Below are 20315 nucleotides of genomic sequence, written 5' to 3'. Positions count from 1 at the left end.
TCAGTAAAACATGTACATCCAACAAGGACAGAGACTGTCAGTTGATTCCTTTGTGTTCTACTGCAGCCTCCTAGAGTGTTCTAAAGAACAACTAGAGCGCTAACAGTCCTACTTATTACAAAGGTATGGCACACCTGAAGCCATCTTGATTGGAATAAAGTGGTAACTCTTAAAACATTTAATTTAAAAAGAAACAACATGAGGGGGTATATTTTGCCATAGAAAGTATGATTAGTGCTGCAGAATGAAAAATTAGGGCACATTTTGAGTGACTTCTCAAATCCTTTTCTATTTCATTAAAACATTCTGACATGCAGTCTCCCAAAATGGCCACCAGAGACAAAAGAGCCCAAATGTAGCCCAAATATCACCCAGATGTAGCCCAAGTATAGCCCAATGACAGAATGTCCCAGAGTGTTCTAAAGAACAACTAGAGCGCTAACAGTCCTACTTATTACAAAGGTATAGCACACCTGGAGCCATCGTGATGGGAATAAAGTGGTAACTCTTAAAACATTTAATTTAAAAAGAAACAAAATGAGGGGGTATATTATGCAATAGAAGGTATTATTAGTGCTGCAGAAAGAAAAATTAGGGCACATTTTGAGTGACTTTTCAAATCCTCTTCTATTTCATTAAAAAATTCTGACATGCAGTCTCCCAAAATGGCCACCAGAGACAAAAGAGCCCAAATGTAGCCCAAATATCACCCAGATGTAGCCCAAGTATAGCCCAATGACAGAATGTCCCAGAGTGTTCTAAAGAACAACTAGAGCGCTAACAGTCCTACTTATTACAAAGGTATGGCACACCTGAAGCCATCTTGATTGGAATAAAGTGGTAACTCTTAAAACATTTAATTTAAAAAGGAACAAAATGAGGGGGTATATTTTGCCATATGAATTATGATTAGTGCTGCAGAAAGAAAAATTAGGGCACATTTTGAGTGACTTCTCAAACCCTCTTCAATTTCATTAAAACATTCTGACATGCAGTCTCCCAAAATGGCCACCAGAGACAAAAGAGCCCAAATGTAGCCCAAATATCACCCAGATGTAGCCCAAGTATAGCCCAATGACAGAATGTCCCAGAGTGTTCTAAAGAACAACTAGAGCGCTAACAGTCCTACTTATTACAAAGGTATAGCACACCTGGAGCCATCGTGATGGGAATAAAGTGGTAACTCTTAAAACATTTAATTTAAAAAGGAACAAAATGAGGGGGTATATTATGCAATAGAAGGTATTATTAGTGCCGCAGAAAGAAAAATTAGGGCACATTTTGAGTGACTTTTCAAATCCTCTTCTATTTCATTAAAAAATTCTGACATGCAGTCTCCCAAAATGGCCACCAGAGACAAAAGAGCCCAAATGTAGCCCAAATATCACCCAGATGTAGCCCAAGTATAGCCCAATGACAGAATGTCCCAGAGTGTTCTAAAGAACAACTAGAGCGCTAACAGTCCTACTTATTACAAAGGTATGGCACACCTGAAGCCATCTTGATTGGAATAAAGTGGTAACTCTTAAAACATTTAATTTAAAAAGGAACAAAATGAGGGGGTATATTTTGCCATATGAATTATGATTAGTGCTGCAGAAAGAAAAATTAGGGCACATTTTGAGTGACTTCTCAAACCCTCTTCAATTTCATTAAAAAATTCTGACATACAGTCTCCCAAGATGGCCACCAGAGACAAAAGAGCCTAAATGTAGCCCAAATATCACCCAGATGTACCCCAAGTATAGCCCAATGACAGAATGTCCCAGAGTGTTCTAAAGAACAACTAGAGCGCTAACAGTCTTACTTATGACAAAAGTATGGCACACCAGAAGCCATCTTGATTGGAATGAAGTGGTAAGTCTGAAAACACTCAATTTAAAAAGGAACAATGTGGAAAATGCAACCATATTCCCATCGATGCCCAGGCTGCTGGCGCAAACCGCCTCTTAGTTCCCATGTTGAGTAATTACCAAAATAAAGAGACGGGCGCTGGAGGCAGGAATCACGAACAGAGTTTATTACTCATGAGGAGAGCCAGTCATTTCGGACACGAAACACAGTGTCTTTCGGGAGGTGCTCTGACAAGTGAGCTTGAGACTCGTGCTTTTATACCTTTACAAAACAGTTGGTGATACAATCAGAACGGTATGACGCACAAGAAGGTCATCCCTATAATCCTCGTGGTGATCCTACTCCACATATGCTCACAATGGGGACCTTTAGACCTGCTGATAAGTGGGGAGGGCAATCACGCAGCTGAGTGCTTTGGTAGGATGTACGCCTGATCATGGCCCAGGGGGGTGGGGTGGCTAGGCATACAATAAGGGCAGTAAATGGTATCTCCTGGCATAGGCGATGGCCTCGGACATGTGTGGTCAGCCGGGCTTGGGGGAAGGGGGTTATCAAAGGAGGGGTATTCATGTCTGCGTGGACAATCGAGCGCGGAGGGAAGGCTTGTCAACAGAGGGACATTCATGGAAGGGAAGGAGGTGCTGGTCAGGCGCGGCCGTGACCCTCAAGGACAGGGCTTTGCGTAAGAAGAGGGTTTATGACTTGTTCATGCGAGGAGAAGGGGGGGGACAGGGTGCGTGCAGGACCAGAGCCGCGCAGAGAGGGAGAGAGAGAGAGAGAGAGATCTCATGACCTGTACATGGGAGAACAGGGGCAGCCAGATACAACTGGGGGGGGGGGGGCTATGTCAGCTGAGGCGAAGGATGCTTCTTCGAGAGGGAAATGGAGAAGGCCTGGGTCAAGCAGGAGGGTTACCTTTCACATCAGGGTCGCGCAAAGGGAAAGGGTGTCGAGGTCTATACATGGGAGAGGGGGTGCAAGATACGCGCAGGAGGGAGGCTAGGGATTCCAAAGGGTAAAAAGGCCATGGTGCCTAGAATGGCTGTACATATGTATAGGGGTACGGGTTTTTACTGGCAGGGTGATATAGTCAATAATTTACAGTATCCATGGTGCTCACAAGGAGGGGAGTGGGAGAAGAAGGGAAATGACTGCTGTCTATGTACATCGATTTTTGTCAGATTTCACAGTCGCCCCTTTTTACATAGCAGCAATCATTTTTACAGTTTATGACATTCTATGCAGGCAAGCATCGGTGACGAATTAGCACTTTGTCGATACTAACATGTGGCGTATAATCATAGACAGCTAAGGTGAAGGGAAGAATGCAGTACATACGGAATTACATTTTCGGTGTGTTCCTGACAGTTAAACGCATTACATAGCACAAATCTTTCTGACTTGAAAATGTGACCAATGAACAGTTTGACCAGATAGTTGAGAGCGGAATTCAGCTCACTACACAAGATCTCTTCGTCCCAGTGTCTTTTTATCAGCGAGCCATCACTGGTAGGCTCTAATCCGAGTATTTTCGTTGGCGCTGTTGAGCACCGGCGGTGGAGCTATAGGTCCAGCTCAGTTCCATCCTTACGCGTCGCAGGGTGCGGTCAGTCCTCTGCTGTTAGACCACAGTCCTGTTCCCTAAACAGTCCGTTTGGCGGCGCCTTATGCTCGGCACCTATAGTTCTGTTGCAACACCCTCTTCCCACATAATTGCAGCTCTTTCCTTTGGCAAAAAGTCACGTGGGAAGGTGGGTGGCTGTCGTTCAAACAGTCAATGGGAGCGAAGTTGGGTCAGAGTTCCTGGGACACACAAAAGGGACCAAGAGACCAAGGGAGCAAAGGATAACAGGCAGGCAGGCCCATCAATCGGGCCCAGAGTAGGGGGACGGAGACTCCAGGCACACGTGGGTTAGCAGACGGAGGGCTCCAGGGTGGCCCGTCATTTTTCATTTTCCACGTTGAAAGTGCTGTCTCGTCCGTATCTTGTTGCTCTGCAGCTCCACCTTTGGTCGAGGTCACACGTGTCCCAGGATCTGTAGTCAGGCTGTACGTCACATCCGACCCATCTCCTTCGGTGATCGTGCATCTTTGAATGAGTACAAGACAGTGTTTTAGAGAAATGGCAGAAGAAGATATCTACGCATGTGAATTCCTCCCTCAATTTTTTTTTTTTTTTTTCATTTGAGTTCTTATGGTCATCGGTCACAGTCAGAGGTCTATTACCAAGCAGTGCATGTGTCAGCATTCCTACTGAGTTTATGGCAGGTATATTCATCAGCTCATTTATGATTCGAGCAAGGACAAGATAATATTTCCATCAACTGTGCATTACATCATTTTCAACATCAGCGCAGCATTTCCCTTCGGAACTGGCTAGCATTTTCAGACAGGGTGGGGGGGGGTGCTATCGTCGAGTGTCGGACAAAACAAGATTTCCTCAAGGGTCAGCGGCTACCCATGGTCATTATGTTAATACCGGGGACAACAGGAGTGGTTCTATCAAAGAAAAATGGGGCGGGGATGCTTCGGGCGCTTGCGCTTGGGTGCAAAGGGGGCGGGGCAATCTTGGTATTGGGTGTCAATCTAGGCGTTTTTGGCGTTTGTGTCTGAAAAACAGACATAGGGTGCCATTGACATACAGTTCCCCTAGAAACGGCCTGATTTGGGGAACTTTAGTCGTCTTACCTGTCCTTTCCTTCTTAGCCAATTCAAGTACATTCATTTTGCAGAAAGGAGAGGCAGTAACATGGCAAGATACAGTCATTTTAGTTGCGGTCAATTTCGCTGAACACCTTCGCGTTCAAAATACGTATCAAATCGGACTGGTGCCGGTGGAGCACAATTTTACCAGAAAGACAGAGAGAAAATAGGGAGACTTTCAAAGAGAGTGAGAGTCGTCCGCAATCTAAACGAGCCATTCGGTACACGTATGACATGTAAGGAGGGAGAGAGAGGGAGAGAGAGAGAGAGAGAGATAGAAAAAGGGGGTGGAGAGAGAGAGAGACGTGTACAAAAATAGGTCATTTAGCGTGCTCACATCACAGAACGGCAAAAGGTCAGGTGACCTATAGATACAGACAGGGCGGGGGGGGGGACATAAATACGTACGTTACATACATACAAACCCAGACAGGGAAGACGGCACATATATCACACATATACAAGACATTCACAACAAGACATAAAACAATTGTTAGTCTACAAGATCTGTTTATACATATATATATATATTTTTATATCCTACGTACCTCTACTATCCTATTTGTCTACGTACTTAGCTCTTCCTGCCCTTCCCCCTTTTTCCCTTTTTCCTTCTCGCTTGCTGTACCTGCGAGCGTCCCTAATTACCAATACTCACACCTCGGTTGGTCGACCAGAAATTAACCTGGTTGTGCTAGTTACCCGTGGTCGGATCTTAAACCATTTTTCAGTTCCTTCCTTTGGTGGAAAGTTCTCCAGGCTGAGGCAACGGCAAATATTGATCGGGAGAGCAGTCGGACAGCTTGGCTATATCTACAAGAGTGTGAGAAAGGGGGTAGTGCATTTGGAACATCAGTAATATTTCTAACTTTCTAGACGGGTGGTGCCGTGGCAACCCTTACCCGTACAATTTTCTTTGTCCTTTCCCTACCTAGTCGAAACGTCTAGTTATATTATTTAATACGTCATTTCCAGTCATTTTTCGTCAATCAGTACCTGTCCAGTTTCTGCGTCAGTCTATCCTCTCAGTCGCTATGTCCTAAGGAGGAACAGTCATGTAAAGTCTACGTCTTTTCTTTTAAAAACCTATCATTATAACGACCACACACATATTCCCTCTTTTCCTGTTTTCGTCGGTGATCCGACCATCGCTCTTCCACACCTCAGCCGACGTTCTGACGTGACCTGCAGAAGGGTGGGGAAAAGAAGGGGTGGGGGTGGCAGCATTCAAAGTACATCGGCATGTAGTAGTCCGAAAATATTTTTACTCACCACATACTCGACCCATCTTCACGTACTGCCTTTCTTTACCATCTCGGCGTTTAAGCCCAGATTGACCAGTAATGTCAGGTAGATAATCATTGACGATCTGCCTACCTACCTGAGTTACTCGATCGTAACCCTCTTTATCGGGTGCAAGGGTGACGGTCAGGTGGCATTTCCGCGGAGTCTTTTTAAGGGTGTCTAAAACACTTTTCTGGGCTGCCTGCAATACATAATGTAGCTACTAAATATCTGATCCCTTTTGATCTACATCCTTCATCATACTTATTCTTCTCTGCAATAGTAAGGCATCCAAAACTCATTAATGCAACTGCTACAGCCATGCGTTCTTTTTCAAAATATTTTTTTTAATAAACGAAATTGGTGACAGTTCATTGCATAAAGTGCAGCAGTGCAAATAAAACCGTATTAAAAGTTCCTTACAGAGCAAGCATGATGCATGTCAAGAATTCATCTTCAATTAATTCAGTTACACCAGTTCATTTTCCAACTCATAATCAGTACCCACCCTAAGTCAATTCATTGTCTAATCACATGCTCAATATCCTTCATATCTACTTTCATTTATCCAAAAATATATATATCTCGAGGTAAAAGAACTGCGTGGTCATGGTGCAATAAAGTTCATTATATATAAAAAAAAAACGTCTCATTTGGTGTCGGCGCCATTTTGGGTGGGGTCAGGCAAATTCCAGCATAGTCAGAGTGTCTCTAGTCCTGCATAGTTGGCGCAGGGCCTTCCATTGGGAATTCAAAAAGTTTGTGCTATAAGGTTAACAGTCTAACAATATGGACCATGAGTCAAAGAGTGGGAAGGGCGGCAACAATTTTCCTACCGGGTCATCCTGGTGTTCCTCCGGAACTGAACAAGTCTGTGCCGTGGCTGCATTTTAGCCATTTCCAATCCGAGGCTGGTGCCGGCAGGAGGTGCACCGATGTCGTGGCTCCCAGTGAAGGGGGGGCGGGGGCACCCATGCAGGGGGTCGGGGGCCCCCCGGCTCTTATAGAATCTTCAAGGTCGAGGAGAGGCGATATGGAACGTGTGCCCGTCCTGGGCAGAGGACCGCTTTATGATGTTGACCCTCTTTAAGTAAGAGCATTGGGGTGTCGCTGGAAGCCTCCACCTGGAGGGAGGTGGGGGAGGGTCGTTCGCGCCGCCTCCCCCTTCCAGCGACCCCGCGCCGTTCCTCGGCTCCGTCGTCTTCAATACCGGCCATGCCAGCCATTGATGATGGGGGGGGGGGGTCGGTGGCTGCGGCAAGACATCCCCCCCCTTTTCTCGTCGACATGTGGCGGGACTACCTGGAACTGTCCAGGAATTTGACATGTGGCGGGACTACTTGCAAGCGCCGCCATTCTCGCTTTTGGCCTCGGCCTTCTTCGTGGGTCGGACCAGGCGAGAGACAGAAGGGGGGGGGGTGGTCGGTGGCTGAGGCAAGACAGCCCCCCCCCCGTGGCCTGCAGGGCAGCGGAAGAGGAGAGAAGGAGAGGACTTTGCCATTCTTTTGGACCGCCTGCCCAACATTGTCTCCTCCCGATCGTGGTCAGGCGAGCCCCTCGTGCCTCGAGGCCTCGCCTTCCGGATGGGCGTAACCGCGGACCTGTTGCACTTCGGGAGCTTCCGGAATGGGGGTAGGTACCTATTGGTTACATTATTTCTACTTCATGTGACCGTTATTTGGGCGGGGCAGGCAAAAGAGAGAACAGGCAGTGAAGCCTAGCTACCTCGTGGCTCCTTTTGCTGCAAAAATTTTTCGCCATTTTATATTTCTTATTACGAACTATTTCTAATGTTTCTTATTTTTAGTGAAATCAAAAAGCTCATCAGGGGGTTACTGACTTAGCCTGGTTCCTTTTTCTATTTTTCTTTCTCTTCCTTAGCGTGTTTCGAGCTAAAGCTTTCTGTTAGTAGGGAGCGGTGATCACTTCATATTTTTATGTGTCCTTTTCATTAGGGGGTACCTCTGGACGGACCAGACGAGTTCCCTCCAATAAATGGTCCGGGGTGGAACGAGATTATCGATCAAAAAGGGGAACATATATTCCTTCATTAGGGTATCATCCTGGACAGACCGAGCGATGTACTTCCATTTACTAGGGTAGCCTCCTGGACGGACCAGTCGGTCTATTTCTACTAAATGGCCCATGAGTAGAGAGCATATGTCCTCCATAAGAGTAGTCTCCTGGGCGGACCATGCGAGCTACCCCACAATCACCAACCAGTGGGGAGTGGGTAGGACTGACGAATTCACAAAGGGGCATAACCTACCCTTTTCTACTTGCAAAGACTAAACAGAATATTTCCATTTCATGTTGTTTGCAAACAGAAAATACCTCAAACGAAGCAATGCCTGGAACAACAATGTCCAGGTTTTCAATCAATCAGTGGGGAGAAAAACAGGCATGACGGATTACAACGGGGACAAAGGTCTGCATTACCTGCCCTTCGCTATCCACAAAGGGAACAGAATATTCCTATTCGTCTCTGTTTGTGGACAGGGAAGATCTCAAAGAACAACCATCGACCATCAACCGACTTCAAACAATTCTCAAAGAACAACATCGATTATTAATCGACTTCAACAATTCTTTAAAGAACAACAATCGGTTATCAATCGACTTCAAACAATTCAGTGGGGAGAAAGGTAGGTATGACGAGTTACAATGGGGACAAAAAGTCCGCATTACCTACCCTTCTCTATCTGCAAAGAGGGACGACGTTCCTATTCGCCGCTGTTTGCAAACAGAGAATGTCTCGTTCTCAAAAGAGAACCAATATGTCAAGTAGCCTTCAAAGCTAAATGAACCAATACCAACAATGCCAGTATACAAATACTGGTTTTCAATACAAACAATCAATCAATCAGGTGGATAGAGCCACCCTACCAATCAGATGTAAAAACACCCTACTTAATCCTACCCGGACCGGACCATACGGACAGTTCTTCGACTCCCTCCTCCAGCGCCCGATCGTTCTCTTATTCCATGTAGCATTCCTGTGGGATTCCAGTCAGGACAATAGGTCACTTGAAGAGAGGTCCGTTCAGAATTGGTGAAGTTCTGTCGATCGGCAGCCGGGCTAGGGCCCTCTCAAGGCAGGCATACCCCGATCATTTAGAAGTTCACTTCTTCGCCTGGATCTCTCTTACCGAACCCTATGTCACTGATGGACCCCGCGTTGGGGCGCCAATTGTGGAAAATGCAACCATATTCCCATCGATGCCCAGGCTGCTGGCGCAAACCGCCTCTTAGTTCCCATGTTGAGTAATTACCAAAATAAAGAGACGGGCGCTGGAGGCAGGAATCACGAACAGAGTTTATTACTCATGAGGAGAGCCAGTCATTTCGGACACGAAACACAGTGTCTTTCGGGAGGTGCTCTGACAAGTGAGCTTGAGACTCGTGCTTTTATACCTTTACAAAACAGTTGGTGATACAATCAGAACGGTATGACGCACAAGAAGGTCATCCCTATAATCCTCGTGGTGATCCTACTCCACATATGCTCACAATGGGGACCTTTAGACCTGCTGATAAGTGGGGAGGGCAATCACGCAGCTGAGTGCTTTGGTAGGATGTACGCCTGATCATGGCCCAGGGGGGTGGGGTGGCTAGGCATACAATAAGGGCAGTAAATGGTATCTCCTGGCATAGGCGATGGCCTCGGACATGTGTGGTCAGCCGGGCTTGGGGGAAGGGGGTTATCAAAGGAGGGGTATTCATGTCTGCGTGGACAATCGAGCGCGGAGGGAAGGCTTGTCAACAGAGGGACATTCATGGAAGGGAAGGAGGTGCTGGTCAGGCGCGGCCGTGACCCTCAAGGACAGGGCTTTGCGTAAGAAGAGGGTTTATGACTTGTTCATGCGAGGAGAAGGGGGGGGACAGGGTGCGTGCAGGACCAGAGCCGCGCAGAGAGGGAGAGAGAGAGAGAGAGAGATCTCATGACCTGTACATGGGAGAACAGGGGCAGCCAGATACAACTGGGGGGGGGGGGGCTATGTCAGCTGAGGCGAAGGATGCTTCTTCGAGAGGGAAATGGAGAAGGCCTGGGTCAAGCAGGAGGGTTACCTTTCACATCAGGGTCGCGCAAAGGGAAAGGGTGTCGAGGTCTATACATGGGAGAGGGGGTGCAAGATACGCGCAGGAGGGAGGCTAGGGATTCCAAAGGGTAAAAAGGCCATGGTGCCTAGAATGGCTGTACATATGTATAGGGGTACGGGTTTTTACTGGCAGGGTGATATAGTCAATAATTTACAGTATCCATGGTGCTCACAAGGAGGGGAGTGGGAGAAGAAGGGAAATGACTGCTGTCTATGTACATCGATTTTTGTCAGATTTCACAACAACATGAGGGGGTTAATTTTGCCATAGAAAGTATGATTAGTGCTTCAGAAAGAAAAATTAGGGATCATTTTGAGTGACTTCTCAAATCCTCTTCTATTTCATTAAAAAAATTCTGACATGCAGGCTGAAACATGCACTTTGAATACCAGCAGCAGACGTCCCTGGTGAGCAGTAGCTTTACTACAGTGATCTAATGTGCAACTAGAGTGCTAACATTCAGAATTTATGGCAAATGTGTGACACATCTGAATGCCTTCTTGATGGAACCAAAGTAAACAAGCATTGAAAATGCAATAGATCTCGCCCTCGTTTAAGTTAAAGCCATTCTGTTTGTAATGAGGTGGCTTTTTAGCTTTGCTTTTATTAGTGGTTTTTCAACTTTCATGTAAATAACATGCATCTGTATGCATATAAGTATATGTATGCATGCATTTATGTTTGTATTTATATAGATATACAGATGATATATGTTTATATATGTATGTATATATATATATTCACTGAAAAAACCATAGGTTATAGACCATATATAGTTAGGAATTAGCATTTACAAAACCTTGAAAATTCACTGAAAAAACCATAGGTTATAGACCATATATAGTTAGGAATTAGCATTTACAAAACCTTGAAAATTCACTGAAAAAACCATAGGTTATAGACCAGATATAGTTAGGAATTCGCATTTACAAAACCTTATTTTACTCACACAAAACCATTGAAATTCCATATATAGTTAGTTGCACTAACTATATATCGCGCACCCGCAATCCACTGCTGATGATGTCACATATTACATCATTCATGACATGGTAAGTGACATCACTGATGACATCACTGATGACATCTCAAATGACATCAATGATGACATCACTGATGACAACATCCAGTGACTGTATGTTTCTGTAAAGTTAAAATATGTCTTACATATTGAAGAATGAGTGGATGTATAAGTGTCTGGATGAAGGATTTAGTAGGTGCATGACTGACTGTATGAGTGAGTGATTAAATGTGTCTCACTGAGTGCATGGGTTAGTGACTAAACTGTCTTAATTTGTGCATCATTATGTCTGTTGTTCTGTAAACTATTGCATGTGTTGATAAGTAGCTATATGAGTAACTATATGGGTTATTGATTGGTTGCCCAAGTATTTGTATGGGAGACTGAGTGTGTGTGTGGGTGGCTGGGAGGTGTATGACTCTGTGCATAGATGTGTGAGCAGTTGATTCACTAGATGTATGGTTTCAAAAGTGCATGTGGAAACAGCTGTATGGGCGGTTGACTGTGTGCATGAGTGTATTGGTGAGTGAATGGATATCTCAGTGCTACATGTCAAAGTAAGTACATATGTAAAACACAGTACATGTGAGAGTTGACATATATAAATAACTGTGCATAAGAGCCAGTGAATGTGTGAGTGGCTGTATGGATCATTGTGAACTTGTATCAGGGATTGTATAAGAGAGTAAATATGTGTTAGTATATGTTTGAATAAGTAAAGTTTGTATAACTGTATAGTTGAGGAAATGGAGGTGTGATTGATTCTTTGCATGACTGACTAGGTGTGTGAGTAACTCCATGGATGAGTGACAGTCTGTGAGTGTCTGTTTACACTGATTGTATCTAAGGTTATATTAGAGTCTGAAGAGGTTCATCGTATTATCACATGCATGATATCATCAGTGATGTGATCAGTAATGTCAAATGAGATGTCATCAGTGATGTCATCAGTGATGTCATTTGAGATGTCATCAGTGATGTCATTTGAGATGTCATCAGTGATGTCATCAGTGATGTCACTGACCATGTCATGAATGATGTAATATGTGACATCATCAGCAGTGGATTGCGGGTGCGCGATATATATAGTTAGTGCAACTAACTATATATGGAATTTCAATGGTTTTGTGTGAGTAAAATAAGGTTTTGTAAATGCGAATTCCTAACTATATATGGTCTATAACCTATGGTTTTTTCAGTGAATTTTATATATATATATATATATATATATATATATATATATATAAATATGTATATTCAATGAAAAAACCAGAGGTTTCACAATCGTTATAGTTAGGAATTAGCATTTAAAAAACCTTTGAAATTCACTGAAAAAACCATAGGTTTAACACCAGTTATAGTTAGCTGGACATTTTACTCATACACAACCATTGAAATTCCCATGTTATAGTTAGTTGGACTCACTATAACTCGCGCGCCGGCAATCCACGGCTGATGATGTCACATATTACATCATTCATGACATGGTCAGTGACATCACTGATGACATCACTGATGACATCTCAAATGACATCACTGATGACATCACTGATGACATCACTGATGACATCATCCATGTGATAATACGATGCACCTCCTCACACTCTAATCTAACCTTTGATACACCCAATGTTAAATATAAACTACCATTCCTGAAATTATTGACTCACCAATACCAGTAACTACATACGCACTCACTGATTCCTAGGTCTACACACACATCCACTCATTCACCCATACAAACACTCATACAAACGGACACTCATCAATAGAACTCTATCATATCCAGTCATATACCTATACAGACACTTACACACTGACACTCTTTCACAGACTTACTCAAACACCTAGTCAGTTATGCAGAGAATCAATCACACTCCCATTTCCTCAACTACAAAGTTATACACACCAAACCTTACTTATTCAAATATATAGTAACACATACTTACTCTCTTTTACAATCACTGAAACAAGTCAATCAATCAATCAATCAATCATTGACACTTATAAAGCGCGCTACATACCCGTAGGGTCTCAAGGCGCTGGGGGGGGGGGGTGCCGCTACTGCTCGAACAACCAGGTCTTCAGCTTCTTCCTGAAGGAGAGGTGGTCTTGGGTCAGGCGCAGGTCGGTCGGGAGGGAGTTCCAGGTCTTGGCGGCCAGGTAGGAGAAGGACCTTCCTCCTGTAGTCGCTCTTCGGATGCGGGGGACGGCGGCGAGGGCGTGGTTGGCTGATCGGAGGTGGCATTTGGGAGCGTAGAAGTTGACTCGGCTGTTGAGGTAGCTCGGGCCTTGGTCGTGTAGGGCTTTGTGTGCGTGGGTGAGGAGGCGGAAGGTGATTCTTTTGTTGATGGGGAGCCAGTGAAGGTCTCTCAGATGTCCGGAGATGTGGCTGGTTCGTGGGATGTCGAGGATGAGTCTGGCTGAGGCGTTCTGGATCCGCTGGAGTCTCTTCTGGAGCTTGGCGGTGGTACCGGCGTAGAGGGCGTTGCCGTAGTCCAGTCGGCTGGTGACGAGGGCCTGGGTGACGGTCTTCCTGGTCTCGGTGGGGATCCACCAGAAGATCTTCCGTAGCATGCGTAGGATGTTGAAGCACGCCGAGGAGACGTTGTTGACTTGCCTGGTCATGGAGAGGGAGGAGTCCAGGATGAAGCCCAGGTTGCGTGCGTGGTCTGTCGGTTTGGGTGCGGTGCCCAGGGCGGGAGGCCACCAGGAGTCGTCCCAGGCGGAGGGTGAGGAGCCCAGGATGAGGACCTCCATCTTGTCCGAGTTCAGTTTCAGGCGGCTGGTCGTCATCCACTCGGCTACCTCTTTCATCCCTTCGTGCAGGTTGGCTCTGGCGGCGGCGGGGTCGTTGGTCAGGGAGAGGATCAGCTGGGTATCGTCGGCGTAGGAGATTATGCTGAGGTTGTGTTTGCGTACGATGGCCGCGAGGGGGCTCATGTAGACGTTGAAGAGGGTGGGGCTCAGAGATGATCCTTGGGGGACGCCGCAGATGACTTCGGAGGCCTCTGACTTGTACGGTGGTAGGCGGACTCTCTGTGTTCTTCCGTCGAGGAAGGAGATGATCCATTCCAGCGCCTTGTCCTGGATTCCGATGTTGCTGAGGCGCCGTACTAGGGTGCGGTGGCAGACCGTGTCGAATGCCGCGGAGAGGTCTAGGAGGATGAGGGCCGCTGTTTCTCCATTGTCCATCAGGGCTCGGATGTCATCGGTGGCGGCGATGAGGGCGGTCTCGGTGCTGTGGTTGGCTCGGAAGCCGGACTGTGAGGGGTCGAGGGATCCGTTCGTCTCGAGGAAGGCGGCCATCTGCTTGTTGACGGTCTTCTCGATGACTTTGGCTGGAAACGGGAGGAGCGAGATGGGGCGGTAATTCTTGAGGTCGGTGGGGTCCGCTGTTGGTTTCTTGAGTAGAGCGCTGAGTTCGGCGTGTTTCCAGCTCTCAGGGAAGATGGCGGTGTCGAATGATGTGTTGATGATGTCTCGCAGGTGGGGTGCGATGACAGCGTCGGCCTTGTTGAAGACGTGGTGCGGGCAGGGGTCGGTCGGTGATCCGGAGTGGATGGAGTTCATCGTGCGGATGGTGTCTTCGGTGCTGATCGGGGTCCAGGCGTGGAGGGTGGTGGTGGGGGGTGGTTGTTCGGTCATGGTGTGCGTTGGTTGGTTGTTGAAGCTGTTGTGTATGTCCGCGATCTTGTTGTGGAAGTATGAAGCGAGGGAGTTGCAGAGGTCTTGCGATGGGGTGATGTCGTTGTTTCCTGCGCTGGGGTTGGAAAGCTCTTTCACGATGTTGAAGAGTTCCTTGCAGTTGTGTGCGTTGTTGTCCAACCGGTCCTTGAATGCTGTTTTCTTGGCGGCGCGGATCAGCTGGTGGTGTTTCCGGGTGGCAAGTTTGAAGGAGGTCCTGTTGTCCGGTGTCGGTTCCCTTCTCCAGACTTTCTCGAGGGCTCGGCAGTTCTTCTTGGAGCTCTTGAGTTCGTCGGTGAACCATGGGGCCTTCTTGCTGCCGGGTCTGCTAGGCGGGGTCCTCAGTGGGGCGAGTTCGTCCGCGCAGTTGCTGATCCACTTCGTGAGGTTGTCGGCGGCCTGGCTGGGGTTCGCTGAGCTGGCAGGAGGGTGCTGGCTCAGGGAGGTGGCGAGCTGGTCTGCTGTGATCTTGTTCCAGCTTCTGCGGGCGGCCTGTTGCTGGTGTTGGTGGGTCGTCGTTCTCTTGAAGGTGAAGTGGACGCAGCTGTGGTCCGTCCATTGAAGCTCCGTGGCGTGGCTGAAGTCGATGTCTGTGCTGGAAGAGAAGACTGCGTCGAGTGTGTGTCCGGCGAGGTGGGTGGGGGTGGACACCAGTTGCTTGAGTCCCAGGTTGGCGAGGTTGTCGAGCAGGGTGCTGGTGTTGCGGTCGTTGTTGTTCTCCAGATGGAAGTTGAGGTCTCCCAGGAGGATGTAGTCAGCGGAGGGGAGGGCATGCGGGCTGACGAAGTCGGCGATGTCCTCGCTGAATTGCGTGTGTGGTCCAGGGGGTCGGTAGATCAGGGTGCCTCTGAGGGTGGTGTTCGGGTTGGTGTGGATCTGGAAATGCAGGTGTTCGGCGCTGGTCAGGGTGTTGTCGGTGCTGGTCGTGAGACGGATGGTGCTCCTGTGGATGATGGCGATGCCTCCTCCCATCTGGTTGGCGTTTCGGTCCCTCCGGACGATCTTGTAGCCCTCTGGGATAGCGATGGCGATGTCGGGAGCTGAAGAGGCGTTCATCCAGGTCTCCGTGAGGAAGGCAACGTCAGGGGCTGTGGCGTCTAGAAGGTTCCAGAGTTCGATGGCGTGTCTGTGGACGGAGCGGGTGTTGAGCAGGATGCACTTGAGGTGGGTGCTGCTGGTGTTCGACTTGGCGGGTGCTGGTGCGAGGCTGGTCCGGATGCAGGTGAACTTGCAGGCGTGGCAGCTGAAAGGTCCGTGGGTACGTCGTGGAGTGGCTTGATGGCATTCTGGGAGTCGGCCGGTGTTGAGAGCGGTGAGGGTGGCGGCGGAGTACGTCAGGCGGGTTGGTCGGGGTCCTCGTGGGCCAGGGGTCCTGGCACTGGGCGCGGTCCAGGCGCGGACGGGCGTAGACGGGCTTACCTTTGGCGCGCCTTCGGCGCACAATCGGCGCGCCCGCTGCGCGTGACCGCTGCGCGTTCGCACGGTCGCCATTTAAGGCGAAGTGCGCGGGTGGGCGGAGCAGCTGGGAGGCGGGAGCGGGGAGGGTACAGAATAGAAAAAGGGGCGGGGAAAAGTGGCGGTGGCGGGAAGGGAGGGCGGAGGGCGGCGAGGTAGGCGGACAACAAGGAAGGAAATCAAAACACAGGCAAAATGAACTTAAAAAATACAGGCACAAATTACAGACAAAATAAGGCAAAAACAACCGCAGCGGAGGCAGCCGGCAACCGGCAAACGAGGCAGCAGCGAGGCAGAGGGCAGGCAAGGGGCACACGCAGCAGCTGGTGGCCGTGCGGCGCGGGGGTGTCCCACAAGTGGGTCACACTCACCTGCGTCGCACGGTCGCCATTTAAGGCCAAGTGCGCGGGTGGGCGGAGCAGCTGGGAGGCGGGAGCGGGGAGGGTACAGAATAGAAAAAGGGGCGGGGAAAAGCGGCGGTGGCAGGAAGGGAGGGCGGAGGGCGGCGAGGTAGGCGGACAACAAGGAAGGAAATCAAAACACAGGCAAAATGAACTAAAAAATACAGGCACAAATTACAGACAAAATAAGGCAAAAACAACCGCAGCGGAGGCAGCCGGCAACCGGCAAACGAGGCAGCAGCGAGGCAGAGGGCATTCAAGGGGCACACGCAGCAGCTGGTGGCCGTGCGGCGCGGGGGTGTCCCACAAGTGGGTCACACTCACCTGCGTCGCACGGTCGCCATTTAAGGCCAAGTGCGCGGGTGGGCGGAGCAGCTGGGAGGCGGGAGCGGGGAGGGTACAGAATAGAAAAAGGGGCGGGGAAAAGCGGCGGTGGCGGGAAGGGAGGGCGGAGGGCGGCGAGGTAGGCGGACAACAAGGAAGGAAATCAAAACACAGGCAAAATGAACTTAAAAAATACAGGCACAAATTACAGACAAAATAAGGCAAAAACAACCGCAGCGGAGGCAGCCGGCAACCGGCAAACGAGGCAGCAGCGAGGCAGAGGGCAGGCAAGGGGCACACGCAGCAGCTGGTGGCCGTGCGGCGCGGGGGTGTCCCACAAGTGGGTCACACTCACCTGCGTCGCACGGTCGCCATTTAAGGCCAAGTGCGCGGGTGGGCGGAGCAGCTGGGAGGCGGGAGCGGGGAGGGTACAGAATAGAAAAAGGGGCGGGGAAAAGCGGCGGTGGCGGGAAGGGAGGGCGGAGGTCGGCGAGGTAGGCGGACAACAAGGAAGGAAATCAAAACACAGGCAAAATGAACTTAAAAAATACAGGCACAAATTACAGACAAAATAAGGCAAAAACAACCGCAGCAGAGGCAGCCGGCAACCGGCAAACGAGGCAGCAGCGAGGCAGAGGGCAGGCAAGGGGCACACGCAGCAGCTGGTGGCCGTGCGGCGCGGGGGTGTCCCACAAGTACCCATTGAACCATACAGTCACTTACACAATCACAGGCTCTCATGTATAGTCATTTATATATGTCAACTCTCACATGCACTGTGTTTTACACATGTACTTACTTGGACATGTAGCACTGAGATATCCTTTCACTCACCAACACACCCATGCACATAGTTAACCACCCATACAGCTGTTTCCACATGCACTCTTAAACCCATACACCAAGTGAATCAACTGCTCACACATCTATGCACAGACTCACACACCTCCCAGCCACCCACACACACACACGCAGCCTCACATACAAATACTTGGACAAACAATCAATAACCCATATAGCCACTCATATAGCAACTGATCAACACATGCAGCAGCTTACACAACAACAGACCTACTGATGCACACATTCAGACAGTTTAGTCACTAACCCATACATTTAGTAAGACACATTTAATCACTCACTCATACAGTCAGTCACGCATCTACTAAATCCTTCATCCAGACACTTATACATCCACTCATTCCTCAATATGTAAAACATATTTAAACTTTACAGAAACACACAGACACTGGATAATGTCATCAGTGATGTCATCAGTGATGTCATCAGTGATGTCACTGACCATGTCATGAATGATGTAATATGTGACATCATCAGCAGTGGATTGCGGGCGCGCAAGTTATAGTGAGTCCAACTAACTATAACATGGGAATTTCAATGGTTTTGTATGAGTAAAATGTCCAGCTAACTATAACTGGTGTTAAACCTATGGTTTTTTCAGTGAATTTCAAAGGTTTTTTAAATGCTAATTCCTAACTATAACGATTGTGAAACCTCTGTTTTTTTCATTGAATTTCAAAGGTTTCTTAAAAGCTAATTCCTTTCTATATCGAGTTTGTAACCTACGATTTTTTATTTTTTTTATTTGCTGTTTTGTGTAAGTATTAATTATTAATAATTGTATTTTTTTAACGTTTTTTGTTATCATTTTTTCCAGGGGCGCTCTCGGTGAGCGCATCGGTAAGCTCTCCGGAGAGCACACCGAGAGCGCTATTTCTGCGTTTGTGTAAAAAAATATGTAGGAAAAGTAAATAATAACGCAAGACATTTAATACCATACTTATAAAAGCAGTATTTTTCATTTACGAAATGAAAATTATTTTGCATTTCCGTGAAACTATCGAAACCTCATTTAGGCGCGCCCCATAAGCGCCCCCAGAAGCGCCTACGTTCGCGCCGCTTATGCGCCCCCGGAAGCGCCTACGTTTGCGCCGTGTAAGCGTCCCCGGAAGCGCTCCGGTGTGACCTTAAAATAACTCTTTTCATTGGTTGCTAACAGTATTTTTTACAAAGTATGAAATCCCCACCCATTTCCTTCACTTCTTCTTTAACTTTTGTGACTGCAAGACCTGCCTTTTTGCTCTCGGTTATGTTATGTTATGTTATGTTAAATTTAATTTATACAGCGCACGTACGCCCATGGGCTTCATGGCGCTATCAAAACTTTTGGGAACAGCAACACAACAGCACAACAACATGAAAGTCAGAAGACTAATCTAAGGATATGCCTGTCTGAAAAGCCAGGTCTTAAAGGCGTGTCAAAAATTAAGGAGACTATCGCTTTGTCTCAAGGAGGCAGGCAGAGAGTTCCACAAAGAGGCGGGCAAGAACTGAAAAGAGCTACCACCTTGACGCTTCCTCCTAACTAAGGGGATAGTTAACAGATCTTTGTGAGCAGATCTAAGATTGCGTGAAGGGGTATATTTACACACCAGGTTGATCATAAATTTGGGGTCTTTCCCTTGTAAAGCCTTGAATATAATGCAACCGGTCTTAAATATAGCTCTCTGACCTATTGGTAACCAGTGAAGGTTAGCTAGTCCTGTCCTGATAGATTGCCATTTGGGTAGATTATAGATAAGCCTAGCTGCCTGATTTTGGACATACTGTAATCTTTTCAGTTTCCCAGCTGGGAGTCCTAGATACAGACTGTTAGAATAATCTAGGCGGGACAAGACAAGGGCAATGACTGCTTGAATGAGGGCAGAGTGGGTCAACAAATGAGAAATTTTCTTAGTCTTCCGCAGTTGGAAAAAACTAGAAGATACAACCGTTCCAATCTGGGCTTTAAGAGATAAATCGTTGCTAAGAGTAACCCCTAGACTCTTGACAGTGTGGGATTAAGTCGGAGGGGCACCCAGGTCAGGAGGCCAGAAGTGAGGCCCCCAGCTAATTTCACTTTTCCCAGGCAAGACCAACTCTGTCTTGCCTGGGTTAAGTTTCAAGTGGTTTAGATTCACCCATCTCTGGATGTGGCACATGACCTGTTGAAATTCCGACACGGCATCAGGGGAATTCAGAGGAAATACCAGTTGCAGATCGTCTGCGTAATTAAAAATAGTGACCTTATAATTTTTCAAAGAGTAAAGTAAGGGGCGCAGATACAGATTAAATAAAAGTGGAGACAGAGATGATCCCTGAGGCACTCCGCAGGTGGACTTTCTCTTGGGGGCTGTGAATGTTCCCAATCTCATAGCTTGAGTGCGGTTGGAGATGAAGGACTTCAACCAGCACAAGGCGGGCCCCCTGAGGCCGGCCTGTTCGACATGGTTGACCAAGATGGCATAGTCAACCGTGTCGAACGCGGCCGACAAATCCAGGAGTACCAGTGCCTGGTGGACGTCCCTGTCTGCGTTGCAACGCAAGGTGTTCTGAACTGCCAAAATCACTGTCTCTGTAGAATGACAGGGACGAAACCCTGCCTGATTGGGTTCTAAATATTCTGTGCTTTCGATAAAATTGTA

This window comes from Lissotriton vulgaris, chromosome 3_1 (assembly GCF_964263255.1).
Source record: "Lissotriton vulgaris chromosome 3_1, aLisVul1.2, whole genome shotgun sequence".
Lineage (NCBI taxonomy): Eukaryota > Metazoa > Chordata > Amphibia > Caudata > Salamandridae > Lissotriton > Lissotriton vulgaris.
This window is presented reverse-complemented; position numbering follows the sequence as displayed.